Below are 25,309 nucleotides of genomic sequence, written 5' to 3' on the forward strand. Positions count from 1 at the left end.
AAACTGTTGGAGTATGCAGAAATGGCGAAACTTACCAAAAGAATAAGAAATCAAGAAGAGAGAATTTTTACTTTAGAATGGGGAGAATTTAAGGACTATTTGAAGAACGATTGCAAACAGCTTAGAACACTAGCAGGATTGAATTAAAAACGAGCATTGAAACAATTTAAATTGAGTATAAAGGATAAATAACAAATGGATTTAAACTGGATGTGCAGTGATAAAAGATGACATAAGCAGCCGCAGAAAGGGAGTCGATAGTAATATTTGGTAATTCAAACTGGATGTGTAGGTTTGTACCGTTGTAAGTTTACAAATGAGTAAATGAAAAATGCTTTAAAAAAATCATAATAGGAACACCCTAGTGGTCCCGGGCCTAAAAGAACTTAGATTAGCTTCAACCAGAGCCAGGGCCTTTTCAACACTGGCTCTGGCCTGGTGGAATGCTCTGTCTCATGAGACCAGGGCCCTGCAGGATCTGATTTCTTTCTGCAGGGCCTGTAAGACAGAGTTGCTCCGCCTCGCCTTTGGCTTGGAATCAGTTTGATTCCCTCCCCCTCTTTCTTTTTTCCTTTCTCCTCCTGCATTTTAATGTTTTAATGTTGTATTTTAATCTTATTTTTTAAAGCTGTATTTCAATCAACTTGTTTTTATTATTGGTCCACGAGGCAAGACACAGTGACAAGAGCAAGAACCTTTACTGAAACCATAACCAGCAAACAGGGGCAAAGCAACTGCTTATATACATTCCTGAAAGCCTGGGCCACTCCCACTCCCAACGTGATTGGCTGTCTAAACTTCCAAGCTGCGAATCACGACTCAGAGTTTAAGGGCCAATGGCAGCGGCCCAAATCCTGAAATGTTCTGTGATTAGACATCATGTATCGAATCAGAACACAGGAGCTCAGAATTCTTAGTCCAGAGTCAAGCTCAGGCAAATACAGACCACTGAATACATAACAGAGAATAACAACAATAACAATAATATTTAAAATTGAGATTTGCTGCAAGTCAAGCTGCCTGCTTTTGAAGCTGCATTCACTTTTAATCCTTACTCTCCCCAATTTTCCACTGGATTCTCTTTGCAGACAGAATACTGGCAATTTTTCAGATTAAACAACCCAAATAAATTTGCTTGGCTCACAAGGAACCATTTTTGTGTCAAAATGTAGTGGAGGATGCTATTTTTCCACCTGTTAATGTGAACAGAGACAGTTTCATTTTATACTTTTCCTGCTCTTGCCAAACCCATCAGCTTTTTTTAAATGATCATACCGAAGTGAATGACCAAATTATTTTGGTCATTACAGATGTCTCTGTCTTGTAAGTGCAAGCCTTCTTAGGGGGGAAAAATGCTTGCACTTTCCTACAATTATCTCTCTCCTATAAATTTGTACAAGATTGTCGTCACAGTATAATTTGCATGGCTGCCAGCAGATGGCTCTAGCCCCGCGAACTACGACATGATGACAGTTGGGATCAGGGACTGAAGGAGGAGAGTACTGAGAGGCAGAGGTAGAGGAGGGAAGGCAGTTGATGGCAAGATGACAACTAGGACAAGGAGATGGGACAACAACGAAAGGAAGAGAGGCGGTAGAGGCACAAGAGGAAGAGTGGATGACTGAGAAGGCAGAGGCTGAGGGGGAGGCTGAGATGAGGTAAGAATGACTTTGAGGTGGAAAGGAATAATGAGAATAACTCCCTTTGCTGGAAGTTGGAAGAAGCTGTGTGGCTTGCAAAGGACTAAGTCTGGCTGCCCCTTTTCCTGTCAAGAATGGGTGAGGGTGGGAAAGCTTTGACGTCCCCCTCACAAGCTCACCATGCTTAGGTGGGATTGCGAAGCAAGGCTGACCTCCCTCCTACATTGGCTGAAAACCTTTCTTCCCCCCTATACTCTGGGGATCCTATACCTACTTACCTGGAAGTAAGAACACTTCCACACTAGGTGTTTTAATGTGGAATTGCCACCCTTCCCCCTGTGAAAAGGAAGGGAGAGCAGACATACTGGAGGTTAGGGCATAGCTGTCAACGTTTCCCCTTTTTTTAAGGGAAATTCCCTTATTCTGAATAGGATTCCTCGCAAAAAAAAAGGGAAAAGTTGACAGCTATGGGTTAAGGAAGAAATATCAACAACCTCAAATATCAACAACCTCAGATATGCAGATGACACAACATTGATGGCAGAAAGTGAGGAGGAATTAAAGAACCTTTTATTGAGGGTGAAAGAGGAGAGCGCAAAATATGGTCTGAAGCTCAACATCAAAAAAACGAAGATTATGGGCACTGGTCCCATCACCTCCTGGCAAATAGAAGGGGAAGAAATGGAGGCAGTGAGAGATTTTACTTTCTTGGGCTCCATGATCACTGCAGGTGGTGATAGCAGTCACGAAATTAAAAGACGCCTGCTTCTTGGGAGAAAAGTAATGACAAACCTAGACAGCATCTTAAAAAGCAGAGACATCACCTTGCCAACAAAGGTACATATAGTAAAAGCTATGGTTTTCCCAGTAGTGATGTATGGAAGTGAGAGCTGGACCATAAAGAAGGCTGATTGCCGAAGAATTGATGCTTTTGAATTATGGTGCTGGAGGAGACTCTTGAGAGTCCCATGGAATGCAAGAAGAACAAACCTATCCATACTTAAGGAAATTAGCCCTGAGTGCTCACTGGAAGGACAGATCGTGAAGCTGAGGCTCCAATACTTTGGCCACCTCATGAGAAGAGAAGACTCCCTGGAAAAGACCCTGATGTTGGGAAAGATGTAGGGCACAAGGAGAAGGGGACGACAGATGACGAGATGGTTGGATAGTGTTCTCGAAGCTACCAACATGAGTTTGACCAAACTGCGGGAGGCAGTGGAAGACAGAAGTGCCTGGTGTGCTCTGGTCCATGGGGTCACGAAGTGTCGGACACGACTTAACGACTAAACAACAACATGGGTTAAGGGGATGCACCTGCCTAAGCATGGAAAGTAATGTTGTTTACAGTAGGAGAACAAGGAGCGAGTAGAGTTAAAACCTCCAGGTCTCTTTGAACTTTGTAAGCATTGCACCTGAGTGTATAGCACTGCACTGTCTAAATCTGGTCTCTTATTAAGGCTGCAAACCTATGCATGGTTTCCATTGAACACAGTGGGTGAAATCTGACATTGTTTGGACTGCACTGGCTACCAATTAGTTTCCGGGCCCAATGCAAAGTGCTAGTTTTGACCTATAAAGCCTTAAACGGCTCAGGACCGCAGTACCTCAAGGGCCTCCTCTTTCCATATGAACCTACCCAGATCCTGAGATCATCTTCTGAGACCCTTCTTCGTGTGCCTCCTCCTTGAGAGGTCCGGAGGGTAGCAACACGAGCACAGGGCCTTCTCTGCAGTGGCTCCCCGTCTGTGGAATGCTCTCCCCAGGGAAGTTCGCCTGGTACCTTCATTATACACCTTTAGGCGCCAGGCAAAAATGTTCCTTATTAACCAGGCTTTTGGTAGATTTGATTGACATCCTAGGACCTTTTAAAATGTGGAAGGTTTTCTTTGAGAGGGGGTTATTGGGTTGTTGTTTTTATTTTGATTATATATTTTGTGGTTTTATATTTTGATTTTGTTCTGTGAACCGCCCTGAGACCTCCGGGTATAGGGCGGGTTATAAATTAAAATAATAATAATAATCCATCCTTATCCTACAAATATCTCAATAATAAAATTTCATTGACTGACTTCCAACTTTTCTTCTTCTTCTTTTTCTCTTTATTTTTTCATTCTCTTTTTTCTTTTCTTCCTTTTTTCTCTTTTGTTCTTTTTTATATATGTGTGCTTGTCTGAAATATACAGTGGTACCTCGGGTTACATACGCTTCAGGTTACATACACTTCAGGTTACAGACTCCACTAACCCAGAAATACCTCAAGTTAAGAACTTTGCTTCAGGATGAGAACAGAAATCATGCTCTGGTGGCGCAGCAGCAGCTGGAGGCCCCATTAGCTAAAGTGGTGCTTCAGGTTAAGAACAGTTTCAGGTTAAGTACGGACCTCCAGAACGAATTAAGTACTTAACCCGAGGTACCACTGTATATGTATGTATGTATTTGTAATATTTTGCTTATATTTTATAATAATTATGTTAAATAAATTAATAAAATAAAAAACAAAAACAAAATAATAAAACAACAACAACAACAACAACAACAACAACAACAACAATTGTGCAAATGGACTTCTGCTCATGCAACAGGCTTTCACCTTCCTCACCTCCCCCCTACAGCCCCCCAAATTTGTTCCATAGGATCTCACAAACCTCCCGAGGAGGTTTTGAGGGGGCTTGGAGAGATGAAGGGGGGCAGAGAGGAAGGTGAAGTCCTTTCATGCAAGAGGGAGTCCATTCTGTTCCCTCACAGACAGCACTGGATACAGCCCGGTGGGATCTACTTCCAAGTCAAACATTGACTTTCAGTATTAATTTTTCAGGGCATCTTGCACACTAAGAGCCATGAAAACAACCAAACAGCACATATCAATAGTCAACTGTTTGTTGCAGAGTTGATGAAAGCATGTGAATATCACATGAGTAGAGTGAAAACAGATTCGTCTGATGTTTTAAAAGGGCTGGAAAATAAAAGAGGGTCTTCATTCAGTGCCAGAAAAGGGTAAGAGTAGATGCCAAGGAAGTAAGAGTCAGGAGCGTCTGAGGACGTTCCCTCAATGACAGGGAACAGACAGGTAACCTCATCCCAAGCCGTATGGGGATTTAACATTCAGTCCCAGCAGAGCTTCGAATTGTGCTTGGAAATGGACTGGCAGCCAGAGAAGCTGTTTCAAAGCTGGCAAGATCTGCTCCCTTGTTGGGCCAGACCCATTTAGCAGCCAAGCAGCTGTACTCCGGACTAGATGAACTTTCCAATTTGTTTTTAGAGGCAGCCTCGCATATAACGTATTGCAGCAATCTAACCTTTGGGTTAACAAGGCATCGATCAGTGCGGCTAGGCTCAGAGATGTTGCAGCAGGTGCACCAGGGTTTACTGGTGGAAAGGCCTGGGAAAACTTAGCATTTAGATAAACAAAACCCTGCTCTACAGGGCTTCCGGCACCAGGCCAGTTGGCAGACCAACTCTGCGTTACAACGATGTCTGCAAACATGACAACATCAACCTAGAACTTAGTGCCCAGAGACGGGCAGTCAGCTCATGTATTCATAGCACTGATCACAAGAGGGATGATCGCTGGGTGGGAGGGCAAAGAGAAGAAACGCCATGATGCATGTTATGTACTGACTTGAATAGGATCCAAAATGCAGCAGTCTGATTGGCCCTAGAACAATAGGTTCCAGAATGCAGCAGTCTGATTGGTCCTAGAACAATAGGATCCAGAATGCAGCAGTCTGACTGGTCCACAGGAGCCACCCAATCCAGCTCCTAGTGGAAGTGAATCCGCAACCTGATTGGCCTACAGGAGAATCCCGGAATTAGCCAATCACGTGGGGTCCATTGGGTAAATAATGTATATAAGGTAAATAATGTATATAAGGACAGATTGTGAAGCTGAGGCTCCAATACTTTGGCCACCTCATGAGAAGAGAAGACTCCCTGGAAAAGACCCTGATGTTGGGAAAGATTGAGGGCACAAGGAGAAGGGGACGACAGAGGACGAGATGGTTGGACGGTGTTCTCGAAGCTACAAACATGAGTCTGACCAAACTGCGGGAGGCAGTGGAAGACAGGAGTGCTCTGGTCCATGGGGTCACGAAGAGTCGGACATGACTAAACGACTAAAGAACAACAACATACTCTTCTACAGTGAATAATAAAAAGAAACACACAGTTCTCAGTCACTGCGATGGGGTGAGCTCCCGTCGCTCGGTCCCTGCTCCTGCCAACCTAGCAGTTCGAAAGCACCTCAAAGTGCAAGTAGACAAATAAGTACTGCTCTGGCGGGAAGGTAAACAGTGTTTTCGTGTGCTGCTCTGGTTCGCCAGAAGCGGCTTAGTCATGCTGGCCACATGACCTGGAAGCTGTACGCCAGCTCCCTTGGCCAATAAAGCGAGATGAGCGCCGCAACCCCAGAGTCGGTCATGACTGGACCTAATGGTCAGGGGTCCCTTTACCTTTTTATGAGCATATAGAGAGCCCTTGACAACTTGGGACCATTTTAGCTATGAGACTGCTTTCCCCCGCACGTGCCCATTAAAAAAATGATCAAGTGATGTTTTCATTTTATGAAAACAAACAAACACAGTGGAAAAGTCCAGCTCTGTAACTTTTGTTGGAACAAAGTGACAGCCAGTTTGAGGTCTTGGCGACAGAGCTGATTATCAGGAGGAGATAAAAGATCCTACCCAGGACTTTTTTTTCCTAGAAAAAGAAGGTGCCAGTTCTGCCCCCTCAAACCACTTGGCTGTAAATTCGAACCCAGGTTGGCACTTCCTCTCCTTGCAAACAGAGGATAAAGAGAGGAGAGAGGAGGAGAGGTATGAATAGATGACTAGGAAAGGGGAGCAATATGCCACGGAGGCACTCCTATGAATAAAAATTGCTTCTGAATAAAACAAGAAGCAAGAAAGGTCCAAGATGTATTCACATAATCTCTGCTGTTCATCTAATATGCACGCTGGCTCAAATCCTCCATGTATTATCCTCTTGGTTTTGCTTAGTCTTTACACAGGAAAGCCTCCCACAGAAATAAAAACTGAGCAAGAAACCTCAAAACTGGATGCACTATTAATTTTCCTCAGATTTTCATACAACTTGAAAGATTGTTTTGTTTCAAGCCTGCCCTCTACCCACTTCCCCAACCCAGCGGGGCTGAAAAAAAATATTTTTAGCATGTGACAGCTAAGTTGAAATGCATTGATTCTTTTTTAAAAAAGAAAACCTGGGTCAATTTGCTACAATTACATTTATTTTCGTGTAATTGAGCAAATTGTGGTGTCCAAACTGCTGGTAACTGATTAAAGCCTGCAACTGATCAGATGGCAGAGATCAGAGCAGCTAAGGAAGGATAAATGCTGGTGTTTGATCTTCTATTGCAGTGGTATTTTGAACTTTCGGGGAACCCTTTTTCACAGCTCAGAAATGAAACCCTGTGGAGGATTGTGGGAGAATGTTCCAGATGGGGACCACAGGATTGGCTCAACCGTTTTTGTTGGTTAGAATTCAGCACCTCAGAATCCTCTTCAATATCTTTAAAAAGTCTGGGGTGGACTCAATAAATCATGTAGGCAGTGAGTGTGCCCTTTCACTTTGTTCTTATAGAGAGCTCCTGCACAGGTATCTCCTTATTAACGTTTAGGGATCTTCCTGTCTGTTTCACTTCAGACTGATCACACGGGCACACACTTGTCCTCAGCAGTATCCTGAAAAGCCTCTCTCAGCAGCCATTCTCCTCACAGCAGAGAGAAGGAACAGAAAGCAGTTTAAAAAACGAGAGTTACTGGAATAACAATCACAACAGAATGGAATGCCTCCCTCATGTGACTCACAGTCAGCCAATCACAGGAGAGCTACTGCCAAAGGAAAAAACCTCATGTTAAAAATACACAGCAGTTCAACATAAGCAAACATCCCCATTTCTGGAAATTAAACCATTATCCTTAACACGACGCACTTCCATTGCTGGACTCGGTTGAAAATGGCTTCTCCAAGTGAACCAGGAAGTGACCTTGCCAGGCAACAGAATGACTCTTCTTTTCTTATCAGTGCGGCTGTGATCTCCTGGGTGGCATGGACACCATTAGGCAGTTGAATGTACAAGTTTACATGTTTACTCCATCTGTTTCCCTCCTTCCCACCCCCACTTTGCGCAGCCCCGGGCTCTGGCAACCCACACTAAGCCACTGAGTTGCAGTTCAACAACTTGTGCATACTTTAGCTGCTTCTGCCTCTAAGGGTAGCCATTAGTATCTCCCAACAGAGAAGGGGCTGATAAGCTTCTATGGAACCCTAACCTCCCACCCACCTCACCAGCCTTCCTTAAAAAACTCACTGTCCTTCCCACTGCCTTCCAGGAGAAGCTTCCAACAACAGTGGTGGGTTGTACGACAAGGGAGAAGGAGAGCGGGAGGACAATAAAAAAAGCAAGACGGGCATAAATGCACACGGTAGTTGGGCCAAAATCAGACATGGACATCTGGACCACCCGGGCCCTGCTTAAGAAATGCAGGCATCAGTCATGCCTCCCGAGTGGGAAGAATCAATTCCATGTTGCCGCCTGCAGATCTAACATTAACTCGCCCATCCGATGTCTTGGTAAGATAATTCACCCGTCTCCGCCGAAGGTTACATCGAGCCTTTCCCCTGAAAATTGATATTCTCCACCTGTCAAGGCTGTATTTATGATGAGGATAAAAATAATAATGTCTTCCTGCAGGGGAATAATGAGACGTGGAGCATTCAGAAAACCTGGCAGAGAAGTGTGATTTTGGAACAGTGGAGGGCACTCCCTCATTCACTGTAATACCAGGAGTTGTAGCCCACTTTGCTGAGGTAAGCAACGGTGTTTTGTCTGAACCCAGAGGGTTCGGGCTTCTCATGGTAGAGCCAATGTTGGGTAGTGGTTCAATCTATCAGATTAAGAGCTGAGGAAACTCTACCTGAGCTCTCCATTCAGCTTCAATGCCCTTGGGCTAGTTATTGTTTCTTAACCTAAGCTGCCTCACAAGGTTGTTGTGAAGAAAGCATTGGGGAGAGAACCATGTAATCCGCCTTGAGCTCCTATGGGGAAAGGAGGACATATATTAATTGAGGGAATGTGACAGGAAAGTTTTAAGACAGATTCAGTTATGAGTCACACCAAAACAAACACGTGGATCTTGAAAACAGTAAATTCCACTGAATAACCAAGGTTGGAGAGAAATGAATGCAAGCCTACCTAATTTACTTCATCCATGAACCAAACGCAAACCAAAACGCAGCTATCTGTCCGAATTTGTGCTTCTCTAAATTTTGCAGTTTTTCTCCAACCAAAAATATGCATTTAAAAACCCCATTTTAGGGGAAAGTGTGCACAAAAATACATAAAATGTGTGTGTGTGTGTGAGAGAGAAAATTTGCAACATGTAGTATATCAGATGAAAATGTATGTCAGGAGAAATATACACAAAAAGTACAAATTTGCATGTGGACTTTTTTAAAGGAAATTCATATACTGATGCAGTAATGGGTGGAGAGCTTAAATAAAAAACGAAAAAACTGAAAGAACCCAAAATTGACAGATCTGTCCACCCCTAGAAAGAAAAAGACTTGGCAGCAGCTGAGTTAGCTGACCATGGTCCTTTTATTCTAGTGGGCAAACCTTGGGCTTCACAGTGAAAACAATCTCTCCCTTTCTCTTTGTCCCGTTGAGAGTTGCTCGAGGCCCCTATTAATGTGGTCCCCCACTGCTTTTGGCTCAGGCCCATCTCTGTAGGCCAATTCAGCAAAGGAAGAGGGTTGAAAAGAGATTTGGGGAGGAGAAAGCTCAGAAGGCCTGCCAGGGGGAAGGAGGAGAACAGAGGCTTCTCTTCTGCCTTCGGGGGCTGCTACCTGTGTGGGTGTTTTGTGTGTGAGCGTTTGAGCGCATTCGGATGCCAGCACATGCATCTCACTGCAGGGAGGTGATCATAGGCATAATGAGAGAGGCTGGCATTGCAAACAGCCAAGTGAGAAAGAAAGGGCATCTGTGGGCACAGCCAGCACCACTGTAGATCAGAACATTCTTCAATATAGCAATGGTTGCCATTTGTTGAAACAGTGAGGGGAATGGATAGGGCATCATATTATAGGACCATACAAGGGATGCGGGTGGTGCTGTGGGTTAAACCACAGAGCCTAGGACTTGCCGATCAGAAGGTCGGTGGTTCGAATCCCCATGACGGGGTGAGCTCCCGTTGCTCGGTCCCAGCTCCTGCCAACCTAGCAGTTTGAAAGCACATCAAAGTGCAAGTAGATAAATAGGTACCGCTCTGGCAGGAAGGTAAACAGCGTTTCCGTGCACTGCTCTGGTTCGCCAGAAGCGGCTTAGTCATGCTGGCCACATGACTGTACGCCAGCTCCCTCAGCCAATAAAGCGAGATGAGTACCACAACCCCAGAGTCGGCCACGACTGGACCTAATGGTCAGGGGTCCCTTTACCTTTACCTTTACAATGGATCAAGAGTTCAGGCTGCCATCTCCTCATGGATAAATGTGGAACTGGAGAGCAGGAAACTGGTAAACTGGCCACATTCACACCATACTTTTATAGCACTTTGAACAGTCATGGCTTCCACCAAAGGATTCTGGAAGTGGAGGTTTATAGAGAGTGCTGAAAGTTATTACGAGATCCCTATTCCCCGCACAAAGCTACAATTCCCAGAGTTCCCTGTGAAGAGGGATTGATTATTAAGCCACTCTGGGAATTGCAGCTCAGTGAGGGGAACAGGGGTATCCTAGGGACTCACAGCAGCCTTACCAAACTACAGCTCCCAGAATTCTTTTGAGAGAAGCCATGACTGTTTAAAGTGGTATCATAGGGCTTTAAATGTATGGTGTCAATGTGGCCTTGGTCTCCTACAAAGCAATTATCCTACTTAGCAATTGCAGTCTTCCTCGGGGACCGGCAAACAAAATTACAACCTTATGCACTATCACCACAAAGCAACTTACCTTTCTTGGGCATTTTAAGCACATTTACAGTGTGTATCATTCAATGAGTGTACAGTCTATGTGCCTGTTTTCACAGATAGTGGAGCTGTAGAAATAAACACAAACACTTGCACATGTGTAGAGACAGCTTGTACCTGTGTTTAGTGCAACGTGTGAACGAATCTTTACTGTTGTGCTTCGATGTCTGACGAATTTCCTCTCCCTTCTTTTTGTTGTTGTTAAAAGCTATTAGCCATGACAGTTGATAGAGCTGGCTCAGTTGGTAGAGCAAGAGACCCTTAATCTCAGTGCTGTGGGTTCGAGCCCCACATTGGCCCAAAGAGTCCTGCATTGCAGGGGGTTGGACTAGATGACCCTTGTGGTCCCTTCCAACTCTATAATACTTGTATGATACTTGTATGATACTTCCAGTTTAAATGGAACTTCCAGGCTCTGGGCAGTATATGTCAATTGCAAGCGACACACAAGTTGTACTTGTGTCCTGCTTCTGTCTGATTCACAGGGCCCTTATGTTTTTGAAACTGGAGACTGCACAATTTTGCCTTCAGGGAGAATATGGACAAACTTCATCCACAGCTATCTCCATGTACTTGGACAAAACTCCAGAAACACAAGCAGACCATAATAATGATGAATGAGTTGGGGATATCCTATTTCAAGAGTAGAGAACCAGATGGTATTGGACTCCAGTTCCCATCAGTCCCTGCCAGCATGGCCAATGGTCAAGGATGATGGAAGCTGTGGTCTAAAACATCTTGGGGGGGGCAGAGTTTCTCCCGTTCCTGCCCTAACCAGATCTGTTTCACCTGCTTTAACCTGCAATCCTCTATCCACGTACTCAAGCGTAAGCCCTACTTAATGAAACTTACTTCTGAACAGACATGTCCAGGATTGCACTGTGAATTAGGTTACAAATGGAGAATCAGCTTTTGCTGTTTGCTGCCGTGGCCTATTGTTATGTCTATCAGGAAGGGGACCTGTGTGTTCCTAAACAAGGTGGGAAGAGACGTCCCTTCGTCTGTTCAATTATAGAGATGACCTTTGAAAGCCCCGAGCAACCAAGCTGAACGGAAGAGGATGTGAAAGGTTTGGGATTCTGTTTATACAAATGATCACATTTCAGATCCCACTGGTGGCATGAACCAGGAGGAGGAGGGAAATAAATGATGCAAGAGGGGACTGAGAGGAGATGCGATAGCCACCTTCAAATGTCTGACGGGCTGCCCCATGGAAGATGGAGCAAGATGTTTTCTCCTTCTCTGGGAGTTAGGGCTTGACCCCATGGCTTCAAGTTACAAGAAAGGAGATTCCGACTAAACTGAACATCCTCTTAGTTCAGTATTGCCTGCACTGACTGGTAGGGGCTGTCCAGGATTTCAGGCAGGGGAAATTCTCACCAAGCTGAAAAACAACAGCATGGCAATAGATCCAGGACCACAGAAAGATTTGGATTTTTAATATATTTGGATCTGTTTTAACAGCTGCTTTATGGTTAAACACAGCCAAGGAGCAAACACGGAGAGTTATTTTACTGTTTCATTATTGATGGCTAGATTGCCTATGAATTCCTTTCTTTAGGCAGACTGGCAATGGCAGCGCCTGGAACCACAGCTCAGCCCAGGCTCTTTCTGGCTAGCTGCACTGCTAAAAAACCCAAACATATTTCGCTGGAATGGTATGTCTGCATGATGCCGGCTCGAGCTGGGAAGGAGCAACGGAGTCGACTGATGGTCATCATTTGCAAAACATCCATCAAACTATTAAAAGGGAGCCAAGAAGGTTCCCTTTGTCCATGACATTGCCTTTCTTTGTCCTGTGCCACAGTCCAGAAACAAGGCTGAAGCCCTCCCTCTGAGGCTTGTCACCATCCTTCGGTGATATATAATTCTCTGTGAAGCGGCAATTCTCAAATCAAAGTGCCAAGGCTGTGTGTGTTAAGTATAATTGTTTACTTGACACTGAAATGGGGAATGACTAAATGATTAAACAACCATTGTTGTTTTCTGCTAGCTAAAACGTGAGTGTTTAACCTTAGATTAGGTGACAAAGGTATTTGGTTGCAAATTGCCATCTTGGAAGAGTAGTGGCTAAGTCTTTGTTCTCAGGCTCTGTGAGAATAAGAAGTGATAATGGAGTTCACTCAGGAGCACGCAGCCTCAGAAAAAATGGAGGATGCAAGGATAGAGATCTTTGATTCTAGGTTTGTTTGGAATTACCTTTTATTTCTAAGAAGATGAACCTGTGCCGGACTGGCACAAGATATTGTATGGAATTATATGGATGTATCTATCTTTGATTTTTTTTCCCATTCTGAAGAAAGTTCTGCAAGTAAATCTTTGAATTCAACTTAAGGGCCTTCACAGTGTTATATTTCCAAAAGGAGTTGGTTTTTATGCATACAATCGCTTCAAGCTACACAATATTAATATCTGCAATAGTTTGGAATGAGATTTTGGAGTAGTTGGGGACAGTAGTGGTTAAGTATCACCAAATCTGCGCAGTTAGATCCAGCAGACACAGAAAGAGGGAAATCCCAAATGGGGCAGGCTAATATTTATTATTTCAGAGTCCAGATAAGGGTGCATTTTGAGCAAAGGGATCTCTTCTTCAGGTGAATAAACAAATCCTATACTCTTATGAATTATGGTGCTGGAGGAGACTCTTGAGAGTCCCATGGACTGCAAGAAGATCAAACCTATCCATTCTGAAGGAAATCAGCCCTGAGTGCTCACTGGAAGGACAGATCGTGAAGCTGAGGCTCCAATACTTTGGCCACCTCATGAGAAGAGAAGACTCCCTGGAAAAGACCCTGATGTTGGGAAAGATGGAGGGCACAAGGAGAAGGGGACGACAGAGATGGTTGGACAGTGTTCTCGAAGCTACAAACATGAGTTTGTCAAACTGTGGGAGGCAGTGGAAGACAGGAGTGCCTGGTGTGCTCTGGTCCATGGGGTCACGAAGAGTCGGACATGACTAAACGACTAAAAAACAACAACATACTCTTCTACAGTGAAATCTAATAAAAAGAAACATGCAGTTCTCAGTCACAGCCAGCGTGGATGTTTACCTGCTGGGTTTTCTGCCTCTCATGCAGAAAGGCACAGCTGTTCAGCTGAAGTGAGGTGAAGTAGCATCTCTGGGTGCCATTTTTGTTTATGCATCTAAAATATTTTTTACACCCCTTTACTTTAAAAGGCGGCTAATACCACTATCCAAACAACAACACCATTTAAAAGCCAATTACAAAGCTAACAGTGCAATCTTACGCATAGCTACTCAGAAATAAATTGAGTTCAGTGGAGCTTATTCTCAAGTAAATGGATATTAGGATTGAAATCTAAACAGCACAAAGCAGCAAGCTAAAGCCTATTTTATAAAAATAGCAGCGCGGGGGGGGGGGGAGGCAATAACATCAATTAACACCATGTGTCAACAACCTTAAGCAATATTGACGGGTCTATCAAAGCAAGATGTAATCAGCAGTGCTGGCTGGTACCCATTGTTAGGCTGGAACACTGGGAGGCAGACAGCAGGGGCGCCAGAGCCAACAATAGGTGGAATCAACTCATTCTAGCTCCCCACCCCAACCTTCCTCCCTGCCGAATTCTACAAAGTGAAAAGGTGGTCACTCTAATCAACCAGCCTGCAGTGGTTCTTTTTTTTTATATATAAGATATTTATTAAGGTTTTTTGAAATATTACAGTAAAAATGAAAAGGAAAAGAGAAAAATACAAAATAAAAACAGTTAAAAACACACATATTTTCAGTTACTTATTTTCCTTTAGCTTGTTTCCCGGACCTCCTCGTACCTCCCTTTTTTGTATTCCACTTCAATTTATTGGTTCAGCAAATCCTTACCATTAAATTTTAACCCATTTATAACCCTTTTTTTCATATTCTCTTAAAGCATTACAGCTAGAAACCGCTTAATTACTATCCAACATCATTCTATCATTCATTAATTTTACAATATTTCTGTAAATAGTCTTTAAATTTCTTCCAATCTTCTTCCACCGACTCTTCCCCCTGGTCTCGGATTCTGCCAGTCATTTCTGCCAATTCCATATAGTCCAAGCCTGCAGTGGTTCTTGACCACAGACCTTGCTGAAGATCTTCTCCTTAAATGATTTCATAAGGGAGTGAGCAAGGCGCAACTACCCTCAGAGACTTTGTGTGGCTAATGAATACGTCTCCCTCCTTGATCACAGACAGACAGACCCTGGAACACCTCAAAGGGCCTCCAGTGGTGATCTTCTATGTGGGTCAGTTTTGCAGTGGTCAAGCTGCAGTGTAAGAAGCGCTAAGTGATTTGTCTGAATCCACTACCATGAACTCTAGGGCAAAATCCTTTGCTAAACTGTGGGAAAGCACTTGCGAGAGAGATGTATTACTTGGAGCTATTTTCCCTGTCCCACTCCCGCCCGCCCCAAGCAGGAAACAGAGGTGGTCTTGGACGTACCTCTGGAATAAACCAACTCGTGATTGTTATTCTTCTCTATGGACGGGGAGTGGGGAGCCGAAAGCAAAGACAAATGAAATTGCTGCCGACCTCAAAAATCCAGCCCAATGCATGAATTGAAATCAGAACTGCTCTTTGGAGTCTTGTAAGGAACTAGGCTTTCTCAAAAAATAAAAAATAAAAATCATTTCTAATTGCAGTTCTTTAAAAAGTATTTTTTTGAAGCACTTCAACTGAAAGCACTTTAGCTGAGTGTTCAGATGGGAACAGTGGAAAGCATTAAAAGAAGAACCAACAGCCCCCTTTCATCACTGGCCAAGAAGGGGACTGCATCACCCAGGCAGTTTCCCATTACACTTAGCATATATGTTTAGGCTAAATCCAGATGGCATCCCCTCCCGCAAGCTGATTTAGCACAGCAATGCTAAACTGGAAATATGGGGTGTGGGGGGGAATATCTCATAAAAGGCTTCTCTTTCTCTCTTTCCTGTATAATGTTTTTGAACAGCACACGATTTAAAAAGAGGAGGAGGGGAAAGCCTCATTAGCTTTCGATGGCTGAATTGGAGCAAACAGCAATCCGGGGGAAACCCAAATTGCCATTTGTTCCGATTCAGCGGTAAAGAGCGGGTTTTCATGTCGAAAGCGCTGGGACAAAAAAACAAAAACAAAAGAGAAAGAAAGGTAGTCCAATACGGAGCTTAAAGCGCAGGGCAAAAGATAAGTGGGAATGAGCCTGGCGTCTGCAGGAGCCCCCACCACCGCAAAGTGCAGCGATCAGTTGGGTATTTCTTTATTAAATTTGCACTGAAGGCATGCACAGCTACAGCCTTTGGCAATTCAGTTAGAGCTTTAACGCATGCAAAATAACCACAGCAAGATAACTGATGAGAACACAATCAGCGGCTATGAGTCAAACTTCTGGCATCAGGGGCAGCGTGTCTTTGAATACCAGTTGCTGCATAACAGGAGTAGGAGAGGGCTATCGCAGCTGTGTTCTGCTTGTGGGCTCCCCCTAGGCATCAGGGATTGACAGCATGAGAAGCATAGCTGTCAACCGTCCCTTATTTGGCGGGAAAGTCCCTTATCCCAGCGCTGTGTCCCGCTGCTGTCCCTTATTGATGATGTCCCTTAAATTTCCTGGGTTTCAAAGGAAGCAGCTCCTCTCCCTCCCTCCCTGCCAGCCAGGGAGGAGGGAGGCTCCAACTGTGTTGCTTGGCTGCGTTGCTCACCCAATAAGGAGTCTAAGAACGACTGGGGGGGTGGAGCTTGCATGCCTTGTGCCGATCAAATCGGCCGCGTTGCCTGGGGACTCGCCTTTGCTCAGCGCTTCCCAGCGGAGAGGTGACGGTGGTTTGCCGGGTTGCTGTGCTGTGGGAACCACCGCTTGAGGCTTCGTTTGGTTGCTGGCTGGGCTTTCTGCCTTTGGCTTGGAGGGGCTCAGAAGTCGAACATACCTGTGCTCTGAAAATCCCTTATTTTGGTTGCTGATCCCTTATTTTCAAATCTGTAAGTTGACAGCTATGATGAGAAGAGAGGGCTGGCCTACATGGCCCCTTTGGCCTGATCCTGCTTAATATACCGAGGGTTGGACTAGCCGACCCTCAGGGACACCCACCCAACTCTACGATTCTGAGATTCTAAGCACAACTAGAGCTTGAATGTAACCCCACAGAGTGGTTTTGTCCGAACTCAAAATCTGTTGGACGTAATGCAGATTACTTCATTCAGTATGCTAATTTAGTATGGACTTAGGGTACAAAGCTGAAAGCTGAACAGGCTCGCTGAGAATAACCCATGGCAGCTTGATGTTGTCAACGTATCTGCAGCAAAAGTAACAGCCTCTCTGGGGCTTGCGCATAAACAGTGTGCTAGATCCCGCTGGCTGATGATGCGAGGCCAGCGGCATCTCCCAGAAGTTCTGAGCACCTCGCGAGATGTTTGTCCAGCGTGAGCATGGCGCTTAGCCCAAATCTGGACTGACATCTCCTCTGCCTCTTCAGCGCCTTGCTCCCAGCACCAGACCACAAATATCTTTCCCACTCTCCGTTGCAGTGGAGGACGCTTCAGTTTTCGAGCTTGGAGAGATGTGGTGAGCTAAGGGCAGGAAGGATCTGTCATTCAGAATAAAAGCAAGGCTAGAGTTTCCAAATCTATTTTAATTTCAAATTACTTTTCTTAATATTGATTGGGGGGGACAGAAGAAACCCCACTCTCTCTCTCTCTCTCTCTGCTTGTTGCTTCCAAACCAGGAACGTGCAGTTGAGATTTTTTCCTTGCACAAAATGTACAGTTTTAGTCCTTTTGCTAGGCTTGCTTCCTCTCACTTCCCAATAAGATGCATGGAATTAATGCCCATGCCCGGTGAAAGCAGCAGTTTTCAAACAAACCGGGCAGCTTTCATGATGCTCAGCAAAACCTGCAGCGTGTTTTTAAGCACAAGAAAGAGGCGAAGAGAAGAAGAGGAAAATGCCCTCCCTTTTACGTGCTAAGTCAATGCTGCAATTATCCCTGGAGATGCACATGAGTGATGAACTTCAACGGCTAGGAGGCCTTTTTCTTGCAATTATAAAGTGTGCCAGCTTTGGGGAGGGGAGAGCGAGCGAGCGAGCAGTTAACCTTTCCTTTGTGTGGTTTCGTTCCCCCTCATTGCATTTACATTGGCCTTGAAGAGCTGGGACATTTTGCAGATGGCTTAGGGTCTATAAATTCTTATTGAAACCAGGGCAAGCCAAGTATAACAGGTAGCGATCCAGACTTGTCTAAGACGGGATAAACTCCAGCTAAGCATGTAAATAATATTTCAGGTCCTTTTCAGCATGTAAACACAATGCATTGAGCCAGGTCCCCTTCAAGCCCTATTCGCTTTCCCCCTATTGTTATTCTGTAACGGCCTCTCTCACAAATCACAGTAAACCGTAGTTAATGGCTTGCCGTGAACACATTGATCTGGCCGTTTTGCTCCTCCCCGCTAGCACGAGGGAGGAATAAACCATGATCCCTGGCTTAGTGTTATGTCTGAACTGGGAATCGTGGTTTGCTTCACTCCAAACAAAGTGCAACCTGCAGCCAAAGTTTATTCTTGGCTTACAGATCATAGTTTGAGTGAAGTAATCCCTGGTTTGGACATAAGGTTAAGCCAGGGATCATGGTTTGTTTCTCCAGTGCGCTAGCAGGGAGGAGCAGCTTGGCTCAGATCAGCATGGAAAGCTATTAACTATGGCTTACCGCGATGTGGATTAATGCACAGAATCACAGTATCGCAGAGTTGGAAGGGACCCACAGGTCATCTAGTCCAACCCCCAAACCTCCAAGGAAAGAGAGTCCATGAACTAGGGTGGGTTGCTTGAATCTTTTTTTTTTTTTATCATAACAAGACAATGAGAGGAAGCTCTGACTTAAGAAATTAAGGGATTGATCCACTGGACATTCCCCCTCTGCAGACACTATGCATAAGAGCAGCTCCCATTCATTTCAATAGGATTTTCACATGACAGTTTCTTGATCAATTCCACAGAATAACAAATCAAGATCGGGATTAGTTTGCTGCTCCTAAATCACAGGTGTGAGGCAAGAAACAGAGTAACTGGGACATGTGTGTCCAACTAAGATGCAATGCAGCGCTTAAAGTGTTGAACTAAAGGTAAAGGTAAAGGGACTCCTGACCATTAGGTCCAGTCGTGGCTGACTCTGGGGTTGCGGCGCTCATCTCGCTTTTTTGGCCGAGGGAGCCAGCGTACAGCTTCCGGGTCATGTGGCCAGCATGACTAAGCTGCTTCTGGCGAACCAGAGCAGCGCACGGAAACGCCATTTACCTTCCCGCCAGAGTGGTACCTATTTATCTACTTGCACTTTGACGTGCTTTTGAACTGCTAGCTTGGCAGGAGCAGGGACCAAGCAATGGGAGCTCACCCCATCATGGGGATTCGAACTGCCAACCTTCTGATCAGCAAGTCCTAGGCTCTGCGGTTTAACCCACAGCGCCACCCATGTCCCTGGCAAAAATTGTTGGACTAGGTCAGCTTAAATCTCTGCTCAGCCATGAAGTTGCCCATTGGGGAGTCACTGCTTCTCAGAGCCCAGCCTGCATCCTAAGAGTCGTTGTGAGGACAGACTTCCCAGATCACACTGGTTCACTTAAGTGTATCTGAATACCACCTGCTGGAGAACACAAGGGGAAGGTTGCTATTGAACTCATATCTGGCTTCTGGACATCTCAAAGGCATCTATTTGACCAACGGGAGAACAGAATGCTGGCCTGGGGGCAGGGGGGGCAGATCCACACCCTGCAACCTGGGAGACCAGGGTCTGAATACCCACTCTGCCATTGGGCTCGTAGCTTGGCCTTGGTCCTCTTAGTGTTACCTACCTCACAGGGATGTTGTAAGGATGAAACGAGGAGGTTAGGACTCAATCCAATAGATTCAAAAAAGGAGATTCCGACTTACCAGGAACAACTTTCTGACAGGAAGAGCTGTCCGACAGTGGAACGGACTCCCTCAGGAGGTTGTAGACTCTCCTTCCTCAGAGGTTTTAAGGCAGAGGCTGGATGGCCATCTGTCATGGATGTTTTAGCTGAGATTCCGACATTGCAGGGGGCAGGACTAGATGACCACCGGGCCCCCTTCCAACTCTACGGTTCTATAACAAGCTGCAAATTCTTTGGGGGAAGCCATGTGCTATAAATTGCATTTTAACCTGTATTTTGAATTGGTTTTTTCCCCCTTCCCTGCCCCCCCCCATTGTGTTTTTTCTGTGATTTTATTGGTGTTAGCTGCCCTGAGCCTGGCTCTGGCCAGGAAGGGTGGGGTATAAATAAAATTATTATTATTATTATTATTATTATTATTATTATTAATGCGATGTTGGGTGCGCTTTAAAAGTATGGTGTGGATCCGTCCCTAAATCTTATGTTCCTACATTGACATGGGGGTGGGGGGGAGAGAAGTGGTATAGTCTGAAACTTTCTGTGATACCCATAGCTGTCAACATTCCCCTTTTTTAAAGGGAAATTCCCTTATTCCGAAAAGGATTCCTCGCAAGAAAAGGGAAAAGTTGACAGCTATGGTGATATCTGTAGGGTCAGAAACACAATCGTCCAAATTTGGGGACTTCCACCCACACATACAGTAGGGAGCCAACGATTTCACAGATTTCGCGGCCTGCGCTGCTACACCTGCTTGGGTCAGGCAGGTGCCGGATGAAATCCTCCATGCATCTAGAATAGGTTGGACCAGAAGTACAGGAGAAATAAGGAAGTGCAGTCCTCTAAATTAGAGCCACTTGGACGTAGCCTGAAAGGCAGTCAATCTGCTGCGATTGTGGATTGGGTGGCAATCACAGCAAGGAGGGAACGGCAAAACGCTGGTGTCCTGGCATGTTTCCAGATGGGAAAGCTATATTCTCCTCAGTTAAATCCCTTCTCCAGTTTTAATTTGATATGGCGTTCTTTTCACCCTTCGGTCTGATGTGTTATGGGGACAGCTGGCATCTCTCAGTCAGACATATCAGCATTAAATGGCGGGTCGGGGTTTTGGGAGAGAGAGAAGAGATGTTTTCCTCCTCATAAAATTCCCATATAGCTTTCTGTTTCATGCGATGAAAGGACCCATGCAAATTAATTACCTTTTAGGCGTGTGCATGTTAAGTTTTTGGCTCCACGTAATACAAAGCGCACAGGCTGCCTTGCATGTGACTGCAACCATTTCCAAACACCTGCGGTTTTTAAACCACTTTGATTTTTGTCTTTAAGAATAATATAAATAATGGGAAAGGGGAGGGGTGGGATGGTTGCAAGGAAATCTGACGACTGTGAGGCCCAATTAATGGAGGCTCACGGATCATATTGGAAGCATTGTATGGGAAGGATCAGACGCAGAACTTGAAAGTTAAGATTGTTGTTATTATAAAACCATTTACTCTGTAATTTTTCAAGTTGATGTGCTTATTTTCTGCTGCATGGATCCCATTAAAGCCTGGGAACACTCCAAGAGAAGAATGCTGTGCTTTCTTCTGAAAGAGACTCCATTTTCTAGTTTTACTTTGAACGGGTATTTTGAGGGGGACAGGAAAAAGCAGCTAAAAACCCCAAATTTAGTTGCTTAGGACTGCAGGAGCATTTCAGCACAAGGTATTTACTGTTATGCACCGGTGGCGGAACTGATAGGATAGGAGGCAGGGAGGCAAACAGTAGGTGGCGCCAGAGATATTGGCAGGCAGAGCCAAATAATTCTAGTTTTGTCGCCATCCTCCTGCCTGCCGAGGTCTACAAGGGCTTTACTGAGATGAAGGAGGAAGCTGACAGGCAGATCCACCTACAACTGAGACCTGCAATCCACTCCAGCGACTTTGCTGCTAGTGAAGGTCTGTTGAGTGTGGTTCTCAAGCCACACTTGCAAAAATGCTGCAAAAATGTGGGGCTTTCAGGTATTTGCCGGGGTCCTCAGTGAGAAGATAGTGGTGGACAATGGTGGAAAGTTTACCCTGACAGACAGCTTATCCAACGCTAGCTGTTGTCCTCCAAAATTTGCAGCAGCAGGGGCTAGGTATTCTCCAGGGCAGGGCTGGGGGAAGTTTATCTACATACCCTTAGGGATAGCCTTCCAGGGTCTTTGTGCAAGCAGAGGACAGGGCCAAAGCAAACACACACAAACAAACATATATAGAGGGGGCTACCCCCACCCTTAAAGAAGGACACTCCCCACTTTCGCACACATTTATATGCGCAGGCACTCCCCTCCCTGCGACAAGGCAACAGGAAGAACCATCGTTTTTGTTGTCGTTCAAACATCACAGGTCCATTGTGCAGCCAAGGAAAGAGTCCCGCAATTCAGATCCAAAACGTTTTGCAAGCCACAGGTGGACCGTGCTCTAAATGTTCCCCAGTGCTGCTCTAAGGTGCACTCATGGTTCACTCCCAGAGCAATGGCGAGGTCCAACAGACCTCTGAGCGGATGCACAGAGCACTTCCCACAATCCCTTGCAATACCCAGGGATTCTTTGGCCAACAAGCTAGGGGTTCCTAGGCAGCGGGTGTGGAAAGGCTTCCCTGAAGCCCTGCACTCGAATTTCTTTGCCTCTTGTGCCCTTTAGCCTCATCGGAGGGGGTGAGTCTGTGGCTGGGTGGTGGACCCGATCTGCGTCTTACTCCGGATGAAAACATGCTGTTGCTGTTTTCCTAGTAGCTTGTGTCATAACTAAGGCTGTGCATGCATTATTGGCTGAAAGCACAGTGTGGTTCTCCACACCCACACCCCGAAAAACCCAAAACTGCATTTCCAGTCGCATTTGCACCCTGCTGTACACATCAGTGCGCCTAGGTGTGCTTCCAAGTCACCTGCTGTCTGTCCACACCAGCGGCTTACATTTTCAAATCAGATTGAAACTGGTTTGTGGGGGAAATGTATCAAAATGCAGAATTATCAAGAAACTGTGGGGTAGATGAGGATTGTGGCTAACTGCTAGCTTTGTGGGTGAAAGAGAAGCTTTTAATGTTTGATGTTTTACTGTGTTTGGTGTTTTCATTTGTTGGAAGTCTCCCAGAGTGGCTGGGGCAACGCAGTCAAATGGGAATAATAATAATAATAATAATAATAATAATAATAATAATAATGTGTGTACACTCCAAAACAGCAGTAGGAGTGCCCTAGATTTTGGGCACACAGTTTAAATAATGGGTTGGAAGATGTATAGTTTTACCTCAATAATCAATCTGACAAACTGGTTTAACAGAATTGACTTTGTTTCAGAGAATGAAAGACCCCTCATTTTGAGGGGTGCTAAATAATTTTCAGCATGCTTACCAAACTTTCTGTGGCAAGGAAGAGATTTTGCCGCATAGACAGCCCCCCTGAAATAAATATATCTACCTCACTAAGTTTCTGGGAGAGCAAAAGACCAAAAATACAGTTTTTTTCCTCTCCACACAAATTTCCAAGAAGTGCAAAATTATTTTCCACCAAGTGATCCTCAGCATGTTTACCTAGAAGTAAATCCTGCCAAGTCCCACAGGACCTACTTTCTAGTACGTTAGCTTAGGGTTGTAACCTTAAGGTGCTGAATAATTTTTTAATAGCAAATCCAGGATACTTAGTCAAGAGGCGGATAATCTTCAACAAAATGCTTCGTTTCATAGCATGTCCAAATCGATTTTTCACATACAGATGTCTGCCTATTTTTCTGCTTCAAAAGCCCCATTAAACTCAGCCTGTAGCTTAGACAGCCGAATGAGTATTAAACTATCAAAGTCATTATATTTTGGCATCCGCCCCTCTTCTCTCCAGCAGAAAACGTCGGGTATGAATTATGACACTAGCTGTTTTCCTTTATTTGAACAGTGGAAAATTGCTCCACATTCACCCTTTCGTCAACATTTTGTTTCTTGCTCATTGCCAATATGAGATATAAATGAGGAAATGCATTTATTCCGCTTTCCCTAGAGATCTTTTCCATTTCTTTTTTTATGATTAAAAAGCAGCGACACAGGGACCCGTTTAGCGTCATGCCTCTAGTCGGTGACAGTCAATCTATCAATCAGCTATCTTTTAAACGAGGCTGTCTTGGCAGAGAGAAAAGAAAGGGAGAAAGCAAGCTCTGAATTTCTGTTCAGTTCGATTTGTCCATCAAAAGCGGCGTCAGGTGGTAATAGAGGGTTTTGGAGGCGGCCATCTCCCGTTCAAGCGTCAGCCTCGATTCAGCTCAGTGATAATATGTTGGCAGACGAGGTCATGCAAGAGTTGCCTAGAATTGCCTACCCAACGCCAAGGTCAAAGCAGTCCAACTGGAAGTAGGAAAACATATAATGCCCAAATGCCTCTAGAATGCATTAGCTTTTCCCAATACTGTTCATATTTCCATCCAGCCACCATCGTGGGGCTTACCAAGCTTCTCAGCATGTTTATTTGTTCGCCGTTGTTGCACAACAACGCCCGATTTGAGATTTGTAAGAGGAGAAACAGAGCCTGGGCTGGATCCTGTCCCAGGTGCAGTGGGCCCAAGCCGAGAACACTGTGCATATTTTGTTGGGAATATTTTGAATAAATTTAAGGAGATCTGCTGATGCTGAGTACTCTGTTCCTGCCAGAGTTACAGGGCTGCTGTGTTGCACACCAGGTCCCGATGGAACAGCCGTCACCATTTTTGGAGCTGTTTTGGACTTCAACCCCTTAAAAGGGCAGCCAAAGTGATCAAGGAGACTGAACAACTGCCCTATGAGAAAAGGTTACAGCATTTGGAGCTATGCTGGTCAGAGCTGATGTTAAGTTTTTGCTTCTTTCGATGCAAAAAACACTGCCCAGTTATGCAAAAGTGTAATACATCTGTACCTTCCATGCTAGAACTCTAAGGGCTTTTTCATATAGGCACACAAATTTGTTTGCGCTTACTGCAGATATATGATTCAAACATAAAATCACAAAACGTTGGCTAGAAATGTGCGCATGATTTCTCCTTTGTGGTCTATACCACACTGCAGACATTAACCAGGAACGAAGCACAATGAGAGAGCCTAAGAAGTGAATCCTGTCATAACTTTCCTCGAGATTCCTGGATCTAGCTCCTGACAGAATTTAACTAATGCTTAGAGTGTTAAAAATGTGCTAGACCTGTGGGTATTTAAACTGTGTATTAGACACTTCTAATCATCTGGAATCAGCACGTGTCGACAGCTTATTAAGCCAGGACTAGCTTCCTGCATTAGGTGATAGCCTGGGGGTAATGAGGCATTAAGATATCAAAGAATCAAAGGAACTGGTGGTGAGATGCCGAATGAGTAGACCCCCCACCCTCATCTACAGATAAAGAGAGCTTACAATAGAGAGGGTGGAGGCAATATAAGCAATGAAGGCTGGAAGCTTAGAGTAAGTTACACATACAGTAAAGCAGCAGGCTGAGAAACAGGAAATTGTTTTCAATATATGCACATTTGAAATTGTGATGACCATGATCCTAGATCACAGGAGGAGACCAATGTATGGTTTAAAATGCTACATAACGTACATAATGTGTGCTTGCTCACGGGCAGACACATAAATGTGCATAATGTTTGTTATGTACAAAAGGTTTTAGGTTTGTTCATTCCAGTGATGCATCACTTTTTTAAAAATACAATACTTGTGGCCATAAATTTTGTGTTCTACCTTTGAAGATGCATGTTATTTTATAGAATTGCACACACCCCAACTTAGTTGTTTTCCCCCATGAGGTTTTTGTTGTGGGTTTGATTTCCTTCATTCCTCCCTCACCCAC

General features: G+C 44.7%; 1 long non-coding RNA gene across 1 annotated transcript; it reads left to right on the forward strand.

Moving 5' to 3' along the window:
* Nucleotides 1–6,483: 6,483 nt before the first annotated feature.
* Nucleotides 6,484–24,469, forward strand: LOC308480305. The gene is made up of 3 exons (XR_013988015.1): nucleotides 6,484–8,228; nucleotides 8,350–8,465; nucleotides 23,538–24,469. It is a non-coding gene; the product is annotated as an uncharacterized lncRNA (long non-coding RNA).
* Nucleotides 24,470–25,309: the final 840 nt, after the last annotated feature.

This window comes from Podarcis pityusensis (genome assembly GCF_964106645.2).
Source record: "Podarcis pityusensis genome assembly, chromosome: 6".
NCBI lineage: Eukaryota > Metazoa > Chordata > Lepidosauria > Squamata > Lacertidae > Podarcis > Podarcis pityusensis.